Source organism: Chlorocebus sabaeus, chromosome 8 (genome assembly GCF_047675955.1).
Source record: "Chlorocebus sabaeus isolate Y175 chromosome 8, mChlSab1.0.hap1, whole genome shotgun sequence".
Lineage (NCBI taxonomy): Eukaryota > Metazoa > Chordata > Mammalia > Primates > Cercopithecidae > Chlorocebus > Chlorocebus sabaeus.
The window spans coordinates 106,243,079-106,265,614 of NC_132911.1; the positions used below are offsets into that span (position 1 = coordinate 106,243,079).

A 22,536-nucleotide genomic window follows, 5' to 3' on the forward strand; every position below is an offset into this window, starting at 1 on the left:
CACTTACAGAGGGAAAGAAATCAATGTTAATGACAGTGGATTTTCCATCAGAAACCATAGATGCTGGAAGGAAGTGGCACAACATTTTTCTAGTGCTGAAAGAAAAGAACTGCCAATCAAGAATCTTGTACACAGTGAAAATATCCTTCAGGAAACAAGGGGAAGTCAAGGCATCCTCAAATAAAGGAAAACTAAAACCGTGTCATCAACAGACATGTTTTAAATAAGGAAAGGGAGTTCTTGAAAAAAAAAAGAAAACGATAAAAGAAGTAATCTTGGAATATCTGGGAAGAAGAAAACACATGGTAATCAAAAATATGGGTAAATATAATAGACTTTTCTTTCCTAAATTGTGTTTGATGGTTGAAGCAGAAATTATAACACTGTTTGATGAGGTTCTAAATGTATGTATAGGAAAAACTTAAGACAATTATATTAGAAATAGGGAAAAGTAAAGGAGCATAAAAGGAGGTAAAGTTTCTACCCTTCATTCAAACTGGCAAAATGAAAACTGTAAGAAGTTATGTATATATAATAAAGAGCAACCGCTGAAAAAAGATTTGCAAGGAGATAGACTAGAAAACACTGGAAATAGGCTGGATGTGGTGGCTCATGCCTGTGATCCCAGCACTTTGAGAGGCCATGGTGAGAGGATCACCTGAGGCCAGGAGCTTGAGACAAGCCTGGGCAACACAGTGAGACTCCATATCTTAAAAAAAAAAAAAAAAAAAATTAGCTTGGTTTGGTGGTTTGCACTTGTGGTCCCAGCTATTCCGGAGGCTGAGGCAGGAGGATCACCAGAGCCAAATGAGAGAAGTTGAAGGTTACAGTGAGCCATGATCACACCACTGCACTCTAGTCTGGGTGACAGAGTGAGACCTTTTTTCTAAAACAAACAAACAAGATAAATCAAAATGGAATTCTAGTAAATATTTAAGTAACGCACAAGAAAGTAGGAAAAAGAAAACAGAGAAATAAATTTTAAAAACCAGAAAGAACAAACAGAAAACAAAAAGTAAAATGGCAAACTTAGGCCGGGTATGATGGCTCATGCTTGTAATCCCAGCACTTTGGGAGGCAGAGGTAGGTGGATTGCTTGACGTCAAGAGTTCAAGATCAGCCTTGCCAACATGACCTCTACTAAAAATACAAAAATTAGCCAGGCATGATGGTGCATGCCTGTAGTCCCAGCTACTCAGGAGGCTGAGGCAGGAGAATCGGTTGAACCCAGGAGGCGGAGGTTGCAGTGAACTGAGATTACATCACTGTACTCCAGCCTGGGCAACAGAGTGAGACTCCATCTCAAAAATAAATAAATAATAAAAATAAAAGAGCAAAAACGTGACCCAACTATATGCTGTATACAAGAACCTCTCTTCAAATATAACAACACAGGCAGGTGGAAAGTAAAAGGATGAAATATCAAAAAGATTAATCAAAGGAAAGCAGAAATGGCTATATTAATATTAGATAAAGTAGACTTTAGAGAAAAGAAAATTACTAGGGACATAGAAGGACATTATATAATAAAAGATTTAATCCTCCAATAACACACAGCAGTGTGTATGCACCAAACAACTGAGCTGCAAAAATATATGAGGCAAAAACTAATAGAACTGTGCTACACTTTGAACGTTTGTTCCTTACAAATCTCATGTTCATATTTAATCCCCATTGTTGGAGGTGGGACCTGGTGGGAGGTGTTTGATCATAGGGTAGGATTCCTCATGAATAGCTTAGCAGCATCCCCTTGGTGATGAGTGAGTTCTCACTCTGAGTTCATGCAAGATCTGGTGTTTAAAAGTGTGTGGCACCTTCCTCCCCATCCCTCTCTCCTGCTCCGTCTCTCACCATGTGATATGCCTGCTCCCTCTTGGCCTTCTACCATGACTGTAAGCCTCCTGAAGCCCTCACCAGAGGCAGATGCTGGCAGCATGCTTCCTATACAGCCTACAGAACTATGAGCCAACTAAACCTCTTTTCTTTATAAATTACCCAGTCTCAGATACTCCTTATAGCAATGCAAAAACAGCCTAACACAACTGAAAAGAGAAACAGACAAATTTATAATTATGGCTGGAGGTTTCTACACCTCGCTTTCAATAATTGCTTAGAACAAGTGGACAGAAAATCAGAAGATTGTAAGAAGGCTTAACATCATCATCAACCAACAGATTCTAATTAAACTTTATAGAGCACTCCACTTAACAGCAGCAGAATACACATTCTTTGCAAGTACCCATGGGACACGTACCAAGATAGATTACATCCTGGGCCATGAAACAAACTTCAGAAAATTTTAAATCATTGAAAACATAGAGTGTGTTCTCTGACCAGTGGAATCAAATTAGAAATCAATAAAAGAAAGATGATGAGTACAACTACAAACACTTGAAAAATAAACAACACACTTTGAAGTAATCTATGAGTCAGAGGAAGTCTCAAGGTGAATGAAAAATGCGTTGAACTGAATGAAAATAAATCAAAATTTGTGGGATACAGCTAAAGCAGTGCCAAGAAGGAAATCTAGAATTTTGGGGCTCAAGCGATCCTCTTGCTTCACCCTCCAAAGTAACCAAGCCAGCAGTTTGGCAGTTAAAACAACCAACCAACCATGCAGCTACCATGTGATGTAGCAATTGCACTTGTGGGCATTTAACTCAGAGAAATGGAAATTTATGTTCACAGAAAACTAACTATACATAAATATTTATAGAAGCTTTGTTCATTACTGCTAAAAATTGGAAACAACCTAGATGTCCTTCTATAGATGAATGATTAAACTTTGGTACATCTGTATCATGGAATACTACTCAGCAATAAAAGGAAGCCAACTACTGATACACATATTGATGACATGTGTGAAGCTCTAGAGGATCATGCTGAGTGAAAAAAGTCAATCCACAAAGGTTACATACTATATAATTCCATTTAGATAGCATTCCCCCCACATTTTTTTTTTTTTTTTTTTTTTTGACATAGAGTTTCGCTTTTATCGTCCAGGCTGGAGTACAATGGCATGATCTCAGCTCACCACAACCTCCGCCTCCTGGGTTCAAGCGATTCTCCTGCCTTAGCCTGCCTTGGCAGGCTGGTCTTGAACTCCAACTCCCAATCTCAGGTGATCCTCCCACTTCAGCCTCCCAAAGTGCTGGGATTACAGGCGTGAGCCACCGTGCCTGGCTTTTTTTTTTTTTTCGAAATGGCGTCTTGCTGTCGCCCAGGCTGGAGTACAGTGGCCTCTCAGCTCACTGCAACCTCCACCTCCAGAGTTCAAGCAAGTCTTGTGCTTCAGCCACCAAGTAGCTGGGACGACAGGCAGACCACCACGCCCGGCTAATTTTTGTATTTTTAGTAGAGACAAGGTTTTGCCATGTTGGCCAGGCTGGTCTCGAACTCCTGGCCTCAGGTGATCCACCCACCTCGGCCTCCCAAAGTGCTGGGATTACAGGAGTGAGCCACCATTTCCAGTATACTCTTGAAATGACAAAGTTATAGAAACGGAGAATAGATTAGTGGTTGCCAGGGATTACGGAATGATAGGAAGAAAGGCCCATCGCTATGAAAGGGCTTCATGATAATCCTTGTGATGGAAATGTTCTGTATCTTGACTGTATCAATGTCAATATCCTGGTTGTGATCCAGTTTTGCAACATGTTACCACTGAGGGAAACTGGATAAAAGATACACAGGATTTCTCTATCCTTCTTTCCCTTCCTTCCCTTCCTTCCCTCCTTCCTTTTTTTCCACACCCAGGAAAGACCTGAGCATCTATTTCTTTCTTTCTTTTTTTTTTTTGAGTCAGGGTCTCGCTGGGTTGCCCAGCCTGGAGTGCAGTGGTGCAGTCTTGGCTCACTACAGCCTCCCCAATTCTGGGCTCAAATGATTCTCCCACCTCAACCTCAGGAGTACTTGGAATTACAGGTATGCGCCACCACATCCGGCTTACTTTTTTGTTTTTAATTTTCTTTCAGTTTAGTTTTGTATTTTTTGTAGAGACAGGGTTTCGCCATGTTGCCCAGGCTGGTCTCAGACTTCTGAACTCAAGCCATCTGCCTGCCTCACCTCCCAAAGTTTTGGGATTATAGGCATGAGCCACCGCACCTGCCCTGAGAATATATTTCTTTTAATTGCATATGAGTCTACAGTTATCCCAAAACAAAATTATTTATTTATTTATTTTTTACTTTTTTTGAGATGGAGTCTTGCTCTGTCAACCAGGCTAGAGTATAGTGGGATGATCTCAGCTCACTGCAACCTCTGCCTCCTGGGTTCAAGTGATTCTCCTGAGTAGCTGGGATTACAGCTGCGCGCCATCACGCCTGGCTAATTTTTGTATTTTTAGTAGAGACCGGGTTTCACCACGTTGGCCAGGCTGGTCTTGAACTTCTGACCTCAGGTGATCCACCCTCCTCGGCCTCCCAAAGTGCTAGGATTATAGGCATGAGTCACTGTGTCCAGCCCAAAACATATTTTTTTTTTCTTTTTAGACGGAGTCTCTATCACCCAGGCTGGAGTGCAGTGGCACGATCTCGGCTTACCGCAACCTCTGCCTGCCAGGTTCAGGTGATTCTCCTGTCTTAGCGTCCGGAGTAGCTGGGACTACAGGCACATGCCGCCACACCCAGCTAATTTTTGTATTTTTAGCAGAGATGAGATTTCTCCATGTTGGCCAGGCTGGTCTTGATCTCCAATCTCAGGTAATCGGCTCTTCTCGGCCTCTCAAAGTGCTAGGATTACAGGCTTGAGCCACCACTCCTGGCCCAAAACATAAATTTAATTAAGCACAGTGGCTTACGCCTGTAATCCTAGCACTTTGGGAGACCAAGACAGGCAGATCACCTGAGGTCGGGAGTTCAAGACCAGCCTGGCCAACATGGAGAAACCCCGTCTCTACTAAAAATACAAAATTAGCCAGGTATGGTGGTGCATGCCTGTAATCCCAGATACTCGGAAGGCTGAGGCACAAGAATCACTTGAAATCAGGAGGAGAGGTTACAGGGAGCCGAGATTACGCCATTGCACTCCAGCTTAGGTGACAAGGGTGAAACTCCATCTCAAACAAAAAAGAAAAAACAAACCAAAAAACACCTGAAAACTTGAGGCCGGGCGCAGTGGATCAAACCTGTAATCCCAGCACTGTGGGAGGCCAAGGTGGGTGGATCACCTGAGGTCAGGAGTTTGAGACCAGCCTGGCCAACATGGTGAAACCACTTCTCTACTAAAAATACAAAAATTAGCCAGCCGTGGTGCTGCGAGCCTGTCGTCCCAGCTACTTGGGAGACTGAGTCAGGAGAATCGCTTGAATCTGGGAGGCAGAGGTTGCAGTGAGCTGAGATCGCACAACTGAACTCCAGCTTGGGTGACAGAACGAGACTTCACCTCAAAAAAGGAATTAAAAAAAAAAAAAAAAAAAACTTGAAAACTTGGACCAGCCCAATTGCTCACACCTATAATCCCAGCATTTTAGGAAGTGGAGGCAGGAAGATCCCTTGAGCCCAAGAGTTTGAGACCAGCCTGGGCAACATACAGAGACCTTGTCTCTATAAAAAATGAACAAAATTAGCCAGACTTGGTGGTATGTGCCTGTAGTCCCAGCTACTCAGGAGGCTGAGGTGGGAGGATGGCTTAAGCCCGGGAGACAGAGGTTGCAGTGAGCCGAGATGGTGCCACTGCACTCCAGCTTAGGTGACAGAGGGAGACCCTGTCTCAAAAATGACAACAACAACAAATAAAACAACAACAGCAACAAAACAAAACAAAAAACCCAGAAAAGTCCTTATCTGATTACAGATGTATTAATTTATTAGATGTTCTATGCAAAAGGCAGCCAGGTTTTACTTAGATTTATAAAAAAATCGAAGTCTGGGGTTTTCAGGTCAGTACTTAATATGAGGAACCAGAGGTCTTAGGTATAACTATTTCACTATAAGCCACTCCATACACACATAAAGTGGTGGTCTTAAAAGCTTTTTCTTGGGCCGTGACTCAATTAGGTCCAAGTTAAGTTGCATGAGCCCTGACGAGTTATTCTCATAAGCACTGACACCATAACCCACCTTGAGAGGCGGGGGGGTTCTCTTCAGAATTTGTTAATAATATCTAGTCAGCAAAAAATGGTTTTGTTTTGGCCTCCCCTCCTTTAGCTTGACTTAGAGTATAATGTTATCTTTCTTATTCTGGCTCAACTAGATGCATAACTTTCTAGTGTGAAAGAATGAAAAGATAAGCATTGTTTTCTATGCAGACTACACATGAACATTTGTTACCATATAGGAGTAGCCATAACAGGCATTTTTATGACCCAAAAGAACAACTTCAGGTCAACTATTCAAAAGCCAAGTTCACTGTTTTTGTTTTGTTTTGTTTTTGTTTTTGTTTTGAGACTGAGTCTCTCTCTGTCGCCCAGGCTGGAGTGCATTGGCATGATCTTGGCTCACTGCGACCTCTACCTCCTGGGTTCAAGCGATTCTCTTGCCTCACTGCCTGAGTAGCTGGGATTACAGGGACCTGCCACCATGCCTGGCTAATTTTTTATGTTTTTGGTAGAGATGGGGTTTCACCATGTTGGCCAGGCTGGTCTCAAACTCCTGACCTCAAGTGATCTGCTCACCTCAGCCTCCCAAAGTGCTGGGATTATAGGTGTGAGTCACTGCATCCGGCCGCAGTTTCACTGTTTTGAGCAGATATCCCATAATATTTTCCTAGTTTGCCCCAAATAAGCCCCTAAGACCAGTAAACTCACTCATGGTCTGTGACTTGGGTAGAAAATGAAGAGGGGCATGCACTGTCCACCTGGAGACAAGGGGGTGTGCCTCTCCAGGGAAGGCAGGCAGACTGGTTCTCAGGGGGCCTCAGGCGGCACCTGTCACCTTCAGCAATTTTCCATCGTCCGCTGGGTGGTCTTTGGTCTTACAGGCTAAGAAACCTAGTTTTGCCAGTTATACTCACCAGGCATGTGAGATTAGATAGAAAAGCAAAACTTGATACATTAATTTACTGAGAGGCACTTCCCATATTTGCTTTCATCAATGCTTTGAGACTACAAAGAAGTCTCTAAGAACCAGAAAATGAGGGTGCCCACTGAGACTTAAGCTACAAAATCAAAACATAATGGATGCCGTAGACTGAGATACCTGCATGGCCACAGGCAGCCCATTCTCTCCCTGTAGTCAAGTTGTGTGGGAAGCAAAATCATAAACTGAATAACAATTAAATTCATTTACAATGTCAAAGATAATTGTTATGAAGATGGGAATACATGGCATCCATATTCTCCATACAGAATTTCTCTGCAGGGAGACTGACATGAGGAGCCAGAGTAATCAGGAGATTGCTTATCAACATGGAATGAAAACAAGAAGAGTCAGATTAATTGAATTTTTTTTTTTTTTTTTTTGGCAGTGAGTTGTTACACACTTGTTAGCAGACTGCCACCATCCTGCTAGATTAATTGAATCTGTAATGGTATCAGGCACACATAGTGTGATACACGCTGCTCACATTAGGGAAAGTCTTGTCTACGGGATCTAAACATTAATATTCCCTTGGTGACAATCTCCTGTTTCTAGCCCCACATTGGGAATGGCCTTTCTAGGCAAAAAAACAGTCAAGATTCAAAAGCTGTTGGCTGAAATTTCTGCTCCCCTAGGCAGTGCTTGGCTGTGCTTTGCACAGTTTTCCTCCAGGCTCTTTCTAGGTAGCCAAGTCCTGCCTGGGTGTCATTCTCTTTCTTTAAAGGCGATTTTGCATGTTTGTACTTTAACCCACTGTGGGTTTTTGTTTGTTTTTTGAGAAGGGGTCTCACTCTGTCACATCAGCTGGAGTGCAGTGGCGGGATCTTGGCTCAATGCAATCTCCACCTCCCCAGCTCAAGCACTCTTCCCACTTAGCCTCCAGAGTAGATGCGACTACAGGCATGCACCATCATGCCCAGCTAGTTTTTGTATTTTTTGTAGAGATGGGGTTTTGCCATGTTGGCCAGGCTGGTCTTGAACTTCTGGGCTTAAAGTGATTCGCCTGTCTTGGCCTCCCAAATTGCTGGGATTATAGGCCACTGCGCCTGGCCAACCCATTATTTTTGATTTTATAGTTTAGTTCTCAGAGGATCATCTCATTCTAATCTCTTGGGATGCTGCTTGGTAGCCTACAAACAATGACAAGCAAATATCTTGCAACTTATTTATCTTGGAAGCCGGCCCAAGAAGCTGTGCAGCTGAAATCAATAAAGATTTTTTCTTTTATTGACCCACGTAGTCATTGGTATACCTGCTCTAAAACCTTCAAGGTCAAAATGACTTCTGTATTGTTACAGGGGTGGAGGCTTTGGGCTTTCTTCCATAGTCCATGTCAGATGAGGCTCCTACTCTCAGTACGGTGTAAATAAACAAAATAACACAACATTGAGCCTGCACATGTCAGTAGCTCACTAAACTGAATGTTACTTCAAACAGATTGACATGTAGTATTTATTTATTTATTTAGAGACAGGATCTTGCTGTGTCACTCAGGCTGGAGTGCAGTGGCACAAACATGGCTTACTGCAGCCTCAACCTCCTGGGCTCAAGTAATCCTTCAGCTGTAGCCTCCCAAGGTGCTGAGACTACAGGTATGTACCACCACACCTGGCTAGTTTTTATTTTATAAGAACTGATATATGTATATGAAAATAGTTTTTATTTGCCCCTTTGAAGAATCTGTATTTGTCTCTTTTCTACCAGTTGATTTTGAATGTTATACTTTTGCCATAGGGTGACATGGGGTGACAAAGCATTCATCTACCAGAAAGAAGTATGAACTCCTTTCTTGTGGCTTGGTTCATAAGCGTAATCTGTTTATGCTGCTGACAAGAATTCCCCTTTTTAGCTTTGACATTGCTAGTGAAAAGTGCCCACATTTACTATGGAATTTTAAGCACTAAAGCATTAAACCTCTCTAAGTGGCATGATGATGGATCTTTGCTTGTTTTACATCTTTAGTGAGCAGACAGCCTTGTTCAGGGGCTTATCTTTGGTGGTGATAAGGATATACACTGGTTTCTTCACCTGGGTTCCCTAGTTCGAGTCAGGTTGAATGATGACTTACATTTGCTGCCACACCCTTTATTAGTTGTCATCAGATGAAGGAATCTGAACCAGGAATTCAAGTCTAGGCACCTTCATTGCCAGCAGGCAGGCGAGCCTGGAACTGAATTAGGGAGAGCCTCAGAGCAAGTGTTTCCCGAACAGGACTGGCCTCCTGGGGCACAACCATTTTGAGAGCATGGAGTCCTGAACTGTATACATTTACAACATACACATGCCAGGCAGAGACCCGTGCTGCAAATAAAATCCAAGGCTTTGATATATGCAACACCATTCCCACTCACCCACTCCCATCCCTCCCAGATGCTTTTTTTTTTTTTTTCTTTTTTAGGGTCTCACTCTGTTGCCCAGGCTGGAGTGCAGCCTTGAACTCCTGGGCTCAGGATCTTCCTGCTTTAGCCCCTTGTGTAGCTGGGACTACAAGTGTCAGCCACCGCACCTGGCTAATTTTTTTATCTTGAATTTTTTTAGAGACAGGGTTTTGCTCTGTTGCCCAGGCTGGCCTTGAACTCCTAGGCTAAAACAATCCTCCTGCCTCAGCCTCCCAGAGTGCTGGGATTCCAGGTATGACCCACTGTGCCCAGCCTCCCAGATTCTCATTTATGGGTCTCTGCTGAGACAACAGACTGTTACTGTTACAATATATTGTAAAGGCAATGCATATAGAATTTCTTATCTCGTTATGACCTTTATATATTTCTTTGAAATTCATCAATCTAAAAATCACTGCATTTCCTGGAAAGTTATCTCTTGGAAAGTTACCTCACTATAGTAGCCAATGAATCGTCAGTTTACCTAATATATTAGACCAGTTGGCTCTCAGTAGAAAGGTATCAATGCAGTTATGATGTCTTTCTTTTCAACTATCACTAATCTATCTCATGGCCTTGCAAAAATAATTTGGCTTTTTTGTTCTGAGGAATTTCCCTCCTGCCTACATCACTGCATGATGTGGAGTTATGATAAAAGTAATACCAACCGCCATCATCATCACCACAATCATAGTTGATGTTTAATTTTATGTGTCAACTTGACTGGGCTGAGGAGTACCCAGACTGCTAGTAAAACATGATTTCTATCAGGCGCTGTGGCTCATGCCTGTAATCCCAGCACTTTGGGAGGCCGAGGCAGGTGGATCACCTGAGGTCAGGAGTTTGAGACAAGCCTGGCCAACATGGAGAAACCTCGTCTCTACTAAAAATACAAAATTAGTTGGGCATGGTGGTGCAAGCCTGTAATCCCAGCTACTCAGGAGGTTGAGGCGGGAGAATTGCTTGAACCTGGGAGGCAGAGGTTGTGGTGAGCCAAGATCGTACCATTGCACTCCAGCCTGGGCAACAAGAGCAAAACTCTGTCTCAAAAACAAACAAACAAACAAAAACCATGATTTCTGAACATGTCTATGAGGGTGTTTCCAGAAGAGATTAGCATTTGAATTGGTGGCCTGAGTAAAGATCTGCCCTCCCGAATTGGGTGAGCATCATCCAATTCATTGAGGACCTGAATAGAATAAAAAGGCAGAGGAAGGGTGAATATGCTCTCTGTTTGATCTGGGATTTCAGTTCTCCTGGTTTTGGGGCCTTTGGACTCAGACCAATACTTAAACCATCCCTGGGCTCAAGCCTTCTGATTGGTTTTGCTGGTTCTCCAACTTGCAGATGGCAAATTGTGGGACTTCATTCTATAGTTCTGTGAGCCAATTCCTGTAATTAATCTCTCTCTCTCTCTCTCTCTTTCTCTCTCCACATACATATATATCTCCTGGAAAATTACATCACTGAGTCATTTTTACTCCTGGGCTTTTAGCTGTAGTAGCCAACTAATTGTCAGTTACATATATGGTCAGATATCTATTTATCACTTATCAATATTCTATTGGTTCTAGTTCCCTGTAAAACTCTAATACAAATACATTTCAATGTTTTAAGCACTGTTCTAAGTACTTTACATATATTAATACATTTAATCCTCACAGTCTCATGAAGTAGAAACTATTGTTATCTCCATTTTATAATGAGGAAACTGAGGGACAGAGAGGTTAGCTAACTTGCCTAAGGTTATACGTGTATCAAAAGATAGGTATATAACTGCTTTTAAAAAATAGTTTGTTTTTAGACTATAAAAATGATACATATAGTTTTTATAGAGTTCTTATTATACAGATAATTATAATTCTTCCAAACATCTCTTTATGTATCTAGGGATATGTTGATTCATTATTATCACTTAACATAAATGAAATTAAGCACACAATACTTTTCTATAATCTGCCTTTCTCTCTTTTCTTTCTTTCTCTCTCTCCTCCCTCCCTTCCTTCCTTCTTTCCTTCCTTTTGACTTTGTTTTCTAAGCTGATCTCTTTTCTTTTCTTTTTTTCTTTTTTTTTTTTTAAGATGGAGTCTTGCTCTGTTGCCCAGGCTGGAGTACAGCGGTACAATCTCGGCTCATTGCAACCTCCACCTCCTGGGTTCAAACAATTCTCCTGCCTTGGCCTCCCGAGTACCTGGAATTACAGGTGCATGGCACCACACTCAGCTAATTTTTGTATGTTTAGTAGAGATGGGGTTTCACCATGTTGGCCAGGCTGGTCTTGAACTCCTGACCTCAAGTGATCCACCGTATTGGCCTCCCAAAATGCTGGGATTACAGGCGTAAACCACTGTGCCTGGCCCAGGCTGGTCTTGAACTCCTGGCATTAAGCGATCTTCCCACCTCAGTTTCCCAAAGTGCTAGGATTACTGGCATGAGCCACAATGCCCAGCCTGCAATCTACTTTTTCTCCTCCATTAGATGATCCAGTATAGGTAGACATCAACAGCCCTTTTAACACTCTCTGGTTATTAGAATGACTAGGGCTGAGGGGAACCTCCCAGCTGCATCAGAAGGGTGGACTTGAGATCAGTGTTTCTAGTCCATGACGGATTCTTTATAGCAAGTTTGATTTTAGTCTGATTTTTAATGTAGCTCTCCTTGAGAATGCCACAAAAATCTTTTCTGGAATGCAAGCCAGGAAGGGCTGCTGGTCACCGATTCTGAACTGAGAGCCTGATCTTCTTCTCCAGCTCTCTGGAGAACTGGCACCAAGCTCTGGGCTGACCACTGGTTTGGTGACATCTGAGGTCATGTGCTAGCTGGCACCAGGGAAACCCAGCATGCAGACATATACCCTCAGAGGTGAAGCTGAGCCAAGAGCTATCCCTGGGCTGTTATTTCAGCAGTACCATGGCATGTGATGAGCTAGTGAGGAAAGAAGTTGAAACCACTCCAGGAAACCAGATAAGTTTTGTGATGAGGGCTCCCATGCACCACACTAGGCAACACTACTCACACCACTGTCTATATGGATGATACCTCTGAGTTGTGCAGTACACAGCATGAGTAGTCCTAAGTGATGTGCCCATGGTGGATCAGCTGAGGCTGGGCCTGCAGGGCAGAGTTACATCCTGTGGCCAGTTGATAGAAGATAAATAATGCTCATAATAATGACTATGAGTAGCAACGGAACCTCCAATGTGCCACACACTCTATTTTTTAGAGATGGGGTCTTACTCTGTTGCCCAGGTTGGTCTTAGACTCAACCCTTGAATTCGAGCAATCCTCCTGCCTCAGCCTCCTGGGGTAGTTGGGATTACAGGCATGCGCTACCATGCCCAGCTGAAACATTCTACAGCTCTAGGTGTTTGATATGTATCATCTCATTGGGGTTTTCCAGCAACCCATGAGGGAAGTATTAGTATTATCATCTCATCATCCCATTTTACAGATTAGAAGCAGCCAACAGAAAATGTCATTAACTTGTTCAAAGTTTCAGAGATAGTAACTGGCAGAGCAAGGGCCTGCACCCTGGCACTCTGAGTTGAAGTTCTGTATGTCTACCCACTTTCCATGCTGCCTCCAGGGAAATGAGGCAGATATTTAAGACTCCCAACATGTATCTTTTCTTTTCTGGTGAAATCCTCCTGGCTTATTCAAGCTAAGGAAAATGGTAGAGTATAGTGGTTCAGACCCAGATATGTCCCTTGAAAACGGTGTGGCTGCAGCAAGTAACTTACCTTACCTGAGCCCTGGTTCCCTCCTCTGTCTCATGAAGCTAGTGCTTCTTCCCTCGTGGTGTGTGGTGAGGAGTTACAGTGGGCTGGCACACACACAGGAAACACTCAATATGTGATAGTTATGGAGAGGTATAAGGGTAGGGCAATAAACCCTAAGGGGCCAATCGGTTTTCAACAGCAGTCTCTTACTGGGGCAAAAACAACTATGGACTGAACCACACTTTTTTTTTTCTTTTTTCTTTTCTTTTCTTTTTCTTTTTTTTTTTTTTTGAGACCAAGTTTCACTCTTGCTACCCAGGCTGGAGTGCAATAGTGCGATCTCGGCTCACTGCAACCTCCGCCTCCTGGGTTCAAGAGATTCTCCTGCCTCAGCCTCCCGCATAGCTGGGATTACAGGCACGCACCACTGCACCCGGCTAATTTTTGTATTTTTAGTAGAGAGGGTGTTTCGCCATGTTGGCCAGCCTCGTCTCAAACTCCTGACCTCAAGTGATCTGCCTGCCTCAGCCTCCCAAAGTGCTGGGATTACAGGCATGAGCCACCGTGCCCAGCCCGAACCACACTTTAATCCCTGAAGTGTAACAGTTACAGGAAACCAAAAAGCAGCTAAGCCATAGAAAGAGGAGGGAATAAAGACATTAAAATTGAATCACAGCTCTTAACGTTTGTTTTTGTTTTGTTTTGTTTTGTTTTGAGACAGGGTCTCGCTCCATCTCACTCCTGGGTAGCTGGGATTACATTCAGGCATACGCCTGTAAAGATGGGTCTTCATCTTTAAAATGAGGACCCTGATTTTTTTTTTTTTTTTTTTTTGAGATGGAGTTTCGCTCTTGTTGCCCGGGCTGGAGTGGAATGGCACAATCTCGGCTCACTGCAACCTCCGCCTCGTGGATTCAAGTGATTCTCCTGCCTCAGCCTCCCAAGTAGCTGGGATTACAGGCATGCACCACCACACCCGTCTAATTTTGTATTTTTAGTAGAGATGGGCTTTCTCCATGTTGGTCAGGCTGGTCTCAAACTCCTGACCTCAGGTGATCCACCCACCTTGGCCTCCCAAAGTGCTGGGATTATAGGTGTGAGCCACGACGCCCGGCCGAGGACCCTGATTTTAAGAGGGTCAGCAGCAGATCAGCTCCACCAGGAAGAGAGGGAATGGGGACTAGCACCTATTGAGCTGCTGATATGTCCCACACTCTTTTTTTAAAAATGTAGTGTAATTTTTTTTAGAGGATAATTTTGTTTTTAGTTGCCCAGGCTGTAGTGCGGTGGCACAATCACAGTTTACTGCAGCCTTGACCTCCTGTGCTCAAGCAATCCTCCCACCTCAGCCTACTGAGTAACTGGGACTACTGGCATGCACCACCATGCCAGGCTAATTTTTTGATATTTTGTAGAGACAGTGTCTCACTATGATGCCCAGGCTTGTCTCAAACTCCTGGGCTTAAGCAATCCTCCCACTTCGGCCTCCCAAAGTGCTAGGATTACAGGCATGAGCCACCACACCAGGCTCTTAAGGTTTCTAACCAAAGTGTACCTGTAACTGGTACACTTCAGAGATTAAGAGCGTGGCTTTGACCAACAAATCCTGTTGTCTGTGACATGCCTCCCGCAGGCCCCGTCAGCCCGGGCATCTGGTTCGGGCTGCCTGTGCTCCTTACCTGTGTGGGTACTCTGGCTCCAGCCTGCTAGCTACTTCCAGGGCCTCACCCCAGCCTGGGGCGCTGGCCTCAACCCTGGTGTGTGGCTCCTGCTTGGCATTCTTGAAACTGAGCAGGATTTGACTTCAGTAATCCAGTGACTGAGCTTAGCAAATAGGCTCTAGGTCTCCGCTCTCCTTGAACCTCCAGCTTCTGTGTATTCCTGGATCTGGATCGGCCCTTCCACTTGCTTTCTCATTTAATTGTTAGTCTTTGCCTTGGTTGAAGCCTGGTCTTGCTCCCTAGTCCTGAAGGAGCTCTTTTCTAGGGCGCTTGTGGTAGCCTGAGTACTCTAGAAAAAAGCAGAGGTAAAACTTACGCACGAATTCTTTATTGAGGGACATAATCCTAGGGCAGCAGGAATGAGCAGAGGGACTGGAGGCCAGGAAGGAAGGAAAGCAAGCACAGAGTAGGGTATTTCTTTTTCTTTTAAACGTTTTTTTTTTTTTAAGATAGAATTTTTGCTGTACTGCCCAGGCTGGAGTGTAATGGTGCCATCTCAGCTTACTGTAACCTCTGCCTCCTGGGTTCAAGTGATTCTCCTGCCTCAGCCTCCCGAGTAGCTGGAATTAACAGGCGTCTGCCACCACACCTGGCTAATTTTTGTATTTTGGGTAGAGACGAGGTTTTGCCATGCTGCCCAGGCTGGTCTCAAACTCCTGACCTCAGGTGATCCACCTGCCTCAGCCTCCCAAAGTGCTAGGATTACAGGTGTGAGCCACTAGGCCCGGCTTATTTTAAATTTTTTTTTAGAGATGGGTTTCCCCCTGTCACCCAGGCTGGAGGGCAGTGGTGCAATCAGAGCTTACTGCAGCCTGGAACTGCTGGGCTCAAGTGATCCTCCCGCTTCAACCTTCTGAGTAAGTGAAACTATAGCCTTGGACTCAGGCCTTGGACTCAAGCAATCCTCCCAGGTGCAGGCCACCACAACTGGCTTTTTAAAAAAAATTTGTAGCTGGGTATGGTGGCTCACACCTGTAATCCCAGCCTTTGGGAGGCTGAGTTGGGTGGATCATGAGGTCAGGCTAGCTTGGCCAAGATGGTGAAACTCTGTCTCTACTAAAAATTAGCTGGGCATGGTGGTGGGTACTTGTAATCCCAGCTACTTGGGAGGCTCAGGAGGAGAACTGTTTGAACCCAGGAGGCGGAGGTTGCAGTGAGCCGAGATCAGGCCACTGCACTCCAGCCTGGGCGACAGAGTGAGACTCTATCTCAAAAAATAATAATAATATATTTTTTTTTTGTAGAGATGGGGTCTCGCTCTGTCGCCCAGGCTGGTCTCGAACTCCCAGCCTCAAGTGATCCTCCCACCTCAGCCTCCCAAAGCACTGGGATTACCGGCACAAGCCACTGCACCCTGCCAACCCTACCTTCCTGAGAAACCCAGCAAGCCATTTGGTCAGACAGGACATCCTGGGCCAAACTGTTGAAGGGAGAAATAAGAAGGAATGTTTCTGCCAGCTCTGTCTTGTCTCTTGGATCTCACTGGTTAAAATTCCCCCTTACCCTGGGTCAGGTCTCATGCCTCATAGGACTTCCTCTGAGTCCAGGTTTTAGGAGTTCAGGCCTGATACAGGCAGCTCCGGAGCAAGCCCTCCCCTTAGGGAAGGCACAGACAGCTTGTGCAGTCAGAGATGATGTGATGGTGGCAGCAGGCAAGACTGTCCATGCAGGAAGCAGCCCTGGGCCCAGGAGGCAGTTGGAGCTGGGAAGAATGGGAGAGGCCCATCAATCAGGTCTCTGACAGCCCCTACCTCCAACAACTCTGGCCTGAGCAGTATGTCACATAAGCCTAAGCCTCAGATCTGGCCCTCCCAACTGTGCTAGGCTGACCAATGTCCCCCAAAGTTCACGTCCACCCAGAAACTCAGGATGTGACCTTATTTGGAAATAGGGTCTTTGTAGACATAGTTAGTTGAAAGGGGATTATACTAGATTAGGGTGGGCCCTATGTCCAATATGACTGGTGTCCTCATAAGAAGAGAGGACACAGGTCGGGCGTGGTGACTCATGCCTGTAATCCCAGCACTTTGGGAGGCCGAGTGGGGCGAATCATGAGGTCAGGAGATGGAGACCATCCTGGCTAATGTAGTGAAACTCCATCTCTACTAAAAATATAAAAACAAAATTAGCTGGGCATGGTGGCGGGCGCCTGTAGTCCCAGCTACTCAGGAGGCTGAGGTGGGAGGATAGCATGAACCCAGGAAGCGGAGCTTGCAGTAAGCTGAGATTGCACCACCGCACTTCAGCCTGGGCGACAGAGTGAGACTCCATCTCAAAAAAAAAAAAAAAGAAAAAGAAAAGACAGAGAGAGACACACAAACACACACACACAGACACATACACATACACAATCGCACACACAGATACACAAACACGCACAGGGAAGATGGCCATATGATGATGGAAGGGGAATTTGGAGTGATGTATCTACAAGCTAAGGAATGCCAGCGATTTCCAGAAGCCACCAGAAGTTGGAAGAGGCAAGGCAGGCTTCTTCCTTAGAACTTTCAGGGGGAGCATGGACCTGCCGACACTTTGATCTTAGACTTCTGACCTCCGGAATTATGAAGGAATAGACTTCTGTTACTTTAAGGTACCCAGTTTGTGGTAGTTTGTTACAGCAGTCCAAGGAAACGAATGCTTTTCCAAGTATAAAAGCTGATCCCTTGCAGAAAACTTGTAGCTCTTAGTATCATAGTTGATAATAACAGTAAGAGCACTGGTTGAGCACTTACACAGCAGCCTCTGTTCTTAGTATTTACAGGTAGCAACTGATCCTGTCCTTACAGTAACACCCCAGGGTCCTCATTTTAAAGATAAAGACTCAGAGGGATGGTGTGTACAACCACGCCAGCTGACTCCACCAAGAAGGGAAAGGATGGGGACTAAAGTTTATTGAGTTGCTATGTCCCAGCCTCTCTTCTTTTTAAAATTTAATTTAATATAAATTTATTTTCTTTTTTTTTTTTTAGGCTCAGGGTCTCATTCTGTCACCCAGGCTGAAGTGCAGTGGTGAAATTATGGCTCATCGTAACCCTGAACTCTGGGGCTCAAGTGATCCTCTCGCTTCAGCCTCCCAAGTAGCTAGGGCTACAGATGGGCACCACCATGCCCAGCTAATTTATTTTTATTTTTTTGTAGAGATGGGGGGGTACTGCTATGTTGCCCAGGCTGGTCTTGAACTACTGGCCTCAAGTGATCCTCCTTTCTCAGCCTCCTGTGTAGCTGGGACTACAGGCACATACCACCATGCATGGCTAATTTTAAAACTGTTTCTTTGTAGAGATGGGGTCTTGCTATGTTGCCCAGTCTAGTCTCAAACTCCTGGGGTCAAGCAATCCTCTTGCCTTGGCCTCCCAAAGCACTGGGATTACAGGTATAAGCCACTGTGCCCGACCGCAGGCTCCTAACATTTCACTTACATTGATGGTAGGGAGAAAAAAGTTGTTTTACTGAAAGCTGGAGACAGAATTCCTCTTGGGGAGATGTTATATTGGGATTGAGCCTTTGGGAAGAAAGGTGCAGCTCCTCTTCTCCCTTCACTCCCCTTGCTTGAACAGCGGGAGGAGTGGATTTGGGTTGTGAGGGGCAGATGTCTTGACAGAGAAGGGATGGCAACTGAGAGGCAGAGGGAACTTGGCGGCTTGAGGGAAGGCTACTGTCCGCTTGAAGAGAAGGGTAGAATGTGCTGGCAATGACTGAGGAATTGTGAAGAACAAGGATATAACATATTGATTCTGATATTTCTCTTTGTGCTCCCCTGAATTATAATTTTCCTCCATAGTCCTGAACCCTCAGAAGACATCTGAGCCACCACGCCTGGCCATTTTGGGGAGGGCAGGCATGGGACCGTGGCCTCAGCAGGGCAGAGAGTTCTTGAAAGTGGGCAGCTCAGAGAAGATCTGAGATGAAAGCAGTGATCCCTGGAAGAATAGATGTTGTCAGAGGAGACAAGGAGAAATGGTGGCCCTGTGAGAACCCTTAAGATAAGAGGAGGCTGCTGGATTTCTCCCTGCAAGAGGAATGGGAGTTTGCTTAACTTTTATTTAATGGTAAAGGACTGGGTGACCCTAGCAGCTTGGAGGATTTGGGGTTAAACAGACATCTGAATCAGATTAAGACATCTGATTCTTCAGTTACACATTTCCTCCTTTGATCTTTACAACAATCACATGAGAGAGGCCTCACTCCCCACTCAGCACTCCGTGGGGACACGGTCTTTGTCTCTCTCATCACTGTTGTGTTCTCAGCACCTAGAACACGCCATGACTCAGAGAAGGTGCTCGGTAAATATTTGTTACATTAATGAAAGAATTATCCCTATTTTACAAATGAGGAAACTGAAGGATGGGAATGCAAATAACTTTCCCATAGTCACACAGAGCAAGGTGGTTGTGACCTCGAAATGCACACTTTCTCCTACATAGGACCCCTTGTACCTCTGGGGTTCTCAATGGAGGTTTGAAAAATTTTGTTGATTCTTCAGCAAAATCTTGTTGAAGCATCAAGTTAGGGAAAGTGGTAAAGAGTAGAAGTGCCTACATGAGAAAATGGATTCCTAGGCTGATTTTTTTTTTTTTTTGAAACGGAGTTTCATTTTTGTTGCCCAGTCTGGAGTGCAGTGGCGCAACCTCAGTTCACTGCAACTTCCGCCTCCCACATTCAAGTGATTCTCCTTCCTCAGCCTCCCAAGTAGCTGGGATTACAGGCATGCACCACCACACCCGGTTAGTTTTTGTAGTTTCAGTAGAGACAGGGTTTCGCTGTGTTGGGTAGGCTAGTCTCAAACTCCTGACCTCAGCTGATCCACCCGCCTCGGCTTCCCAAAGTGTTGGGATTACAGGCGTGAGCCACCGCGTCCGGCCCTAGGCTGATTTTTGAAGGAGAAAAATCTCTGAGGCACACACACTCATTATGTGACTAAATGTCTTCTGGGTCTGTCAGTGTTTGTTAGTGTGGGTAAAACTGCAGCACTTCTAGCACATTTTAAGAAATGTTTTAAATGTCATCTTCTGACTTAAATTAAAAAAAGTACAACCCCCCCATTATCCATCATTCTTTCCACCTTCACCCAAAATAATCATGGTTAATATTTAGGTATATTTTCTTATAGTTTTTTCTATTTAGTATTCTTTTAAGAGAAGTGGTTATCTATATAGATAAGTTCACAATATTTATCATAAACATATTTCCCAGTATCATTAAAAAATTCTCAACAAATGTAAAGTTTAATGGCTTTATAATAGTTCACTATATGGTTATTTCCAAAGTTATATAGTCACTGCTATGGTCTCAATGTCTGTGTGTGCCCAAAATTTATATATTTAAAACTACTCTGCAATGCGATAGTATTAGAAGGTGGGGCCTTTGGGGGATAATTAGGTCGTGAGAGTGGAGCTAGTATGGAATTTGTGCTCTCAAAGAGACTCCTTTCCCTTTCCCCCACGTGAGGACACAGTGGAGAAGGCGTCATCTATGAACCAGAGAGTTAGCTCTTGCCAGATGCTCTGTCTGCCATGCCCTTGATCTTGGACTTCCCAGACTTCAGAGCTGTGAGCAGTAGATTTCTATGGTTTATAAGCTACCCAGTTTGTGATATTTTTGCTATAGCAGCCTGAAAAGACTAAGCTATCACAATAGTCTCTTAAAGCAATTAAAGAGATTGTCTGGGACAGCCTGGGCAACATAGTGAAACCCCACCTTTACAAAAAATATTTTAAAAATAGCTGGGTATGGTAGGGTGGACCTGGAATCCCAGCTACTCGGCAGATTGAGGTAGGAGGATCACCTGAGCTTGGGAGGTCAAGGCTTTAGTGAGCCCTGATCGTGCCACTGCACTCCAGGCTGGGTGACGGAGTGAGACCCTGTCTTTAAAAAAATAGTTTGTCTGGGAACCAATGAATAGATTTCTTCCAAAAGTTCAAGTAGCCCCTGCAGTATGCGGTGATGGCATTAATAAAAGGACATTCCTTTTTTTTTTTTTTTTTTTTTTTGAGATATGGGCCTCATTCTGTCACCTAGGCTGGAGTGCAGTGGCACAAGCATGGCTTACAGCAGCCTTGACCTCCCAGCGTCAAGCAATCCTCCCACCTCAGCCCCCCAGTAACTGGGACTACATGTATGTACCACCACTCCTGGCTAATTCTGATTTTTTTTTTTGGTAGAGACAGGATATCCCTATGTTGCCCAGGCTAGTCTTGAACTCCTGGGCTCAAGTGATCCTCCAGCCTCTGCCTCCCAAAGTGCTGGGATTACGGGCATGAGCTGCTGTATCCTGCCCAGAACATCCCTCTTGTTTTCATTTTAAATTTAACTATTTTAAATTAATTCCTGCCTTTGGTAACAAATAAACAAAACAACTAGCAAACTTCAAAGTATTAAAATATATATATACACACATATATATACACACATATACATATATATATGTATGTATAAAAGAAAAAGGTCATTCCTCTCTCCCCAAATTTCCCTCCCTAGAGGTGACACTACTGCCAGTTTCTTGGGCATTCTTCCAAAGATGTTCTGTGCATACGCAAACATGTATGTCATAGTCATCCCCAGTTTCTTTTCCCACAATGATACCGTACTTGGTACACTGCTTTCATCTTGCTTTGAGCACTTAATGGAGATAGATAGAGAGCGTGGTCTAGTGGTTAAGAGCACAAGGCTTGGGAACCAGACTTCCTGGGTTTAAATTCAAGTACCACTATTTTTTTTTTTTTTTTTTTTTTTTTGAGGCGGAGTCTTGCTCTGTCGCCCAGGCTGGAGTGCAGTGGCACTATCTCGGCTCACTGCAAGCTCCGCCTCCTGGGTTCACGCCATTCTCCTGCCTCAGCCTCCCGAGTAGCTGGGACTACAGGCGCCTGCCACCACGCCCGGCTAATTTTTTTGTATTTTTAGTAGAGATGGGGTTTCACCGTGTTAGTCAGGATGGTCTCGATCTCCTGACCTCGTGATCCACCCACCTCGGCCTCCCAAAGTGCTGGGATTACAGGCTTGAGCCACCGCGCCCGGCCAAGTACCACTATTAACTAGCCATGCATTTTTGGTCAAATGACCTCATTTCTTTGTGCTGCAATTTCCTTTTCTTGCATGGTGTTTTCTGTCTCCCAAAAAAGATATGTTAAAGTCCTTATCTTCTGTATCTTAGAAGGTGACTTTATTTGGAAATAGGGTCTTTGCAGAAGTAATCAAATTAAAATGAGGTCATTAGGGTGAGCCCTAATCCAATATGACTGGTGTCCTTAGAAAAAGGGGAATTTGTACCAGATACACAGACATGCACACTGGGAGAATACCATGTGAATGCTGGATTTATGCTGCCACAAGACAAGGAATGTCTGCGGCTACTCAAAGCTAGATGAAGCAAGAAAGGATCCTTTGCCTACAGGTTGGAGTGGGCGTGAGCCTGCCAACACCTTCATTTCTGACTCTAGCCTGTAGAACTGTGAGACAATACCATTCTGTTGTTCTAAGCCACCCAGTTACCCAGTGTATTGTACTTTGTGACAGCAATCCTAGGAAACCAATATACACACATTAAATGAACTAGAATAGGCCCAGAATCTAAGACTATGCCTGATAGTCATGAAATACTATGTAAGTGTTAGCTGTTATTATTACATAGATATACATAATCCTTTTTTTTTTTTTTTTTTTTTTTTTTTTTTTTTTTGAGATAGGGTCTTGCTCTGTCACC

General features: G+C 44.2%; 1 long non-coding RNA gene across 1 annotated transcript in view; it reads right to left on the reverse strand.

Annotated features, from left to right (window-relative positions):
• Positions 1–22,536, reverse strand: part of LOC119624880 (uncharacterized) — a 38,322-nt gene that overhangs the window by 13,439 nt on the left and 2,347 nt on the right. The window contains exon 2 of the long non-coding RNA XR_005241009.2: positions 14,793–15,123. This is a non-coding gene — a long non-coding RNA (uncharacterized lncRNA). The remainder of the gene's footprint in view (positions 1–14,792; positions 15,124–22,536) is intronic.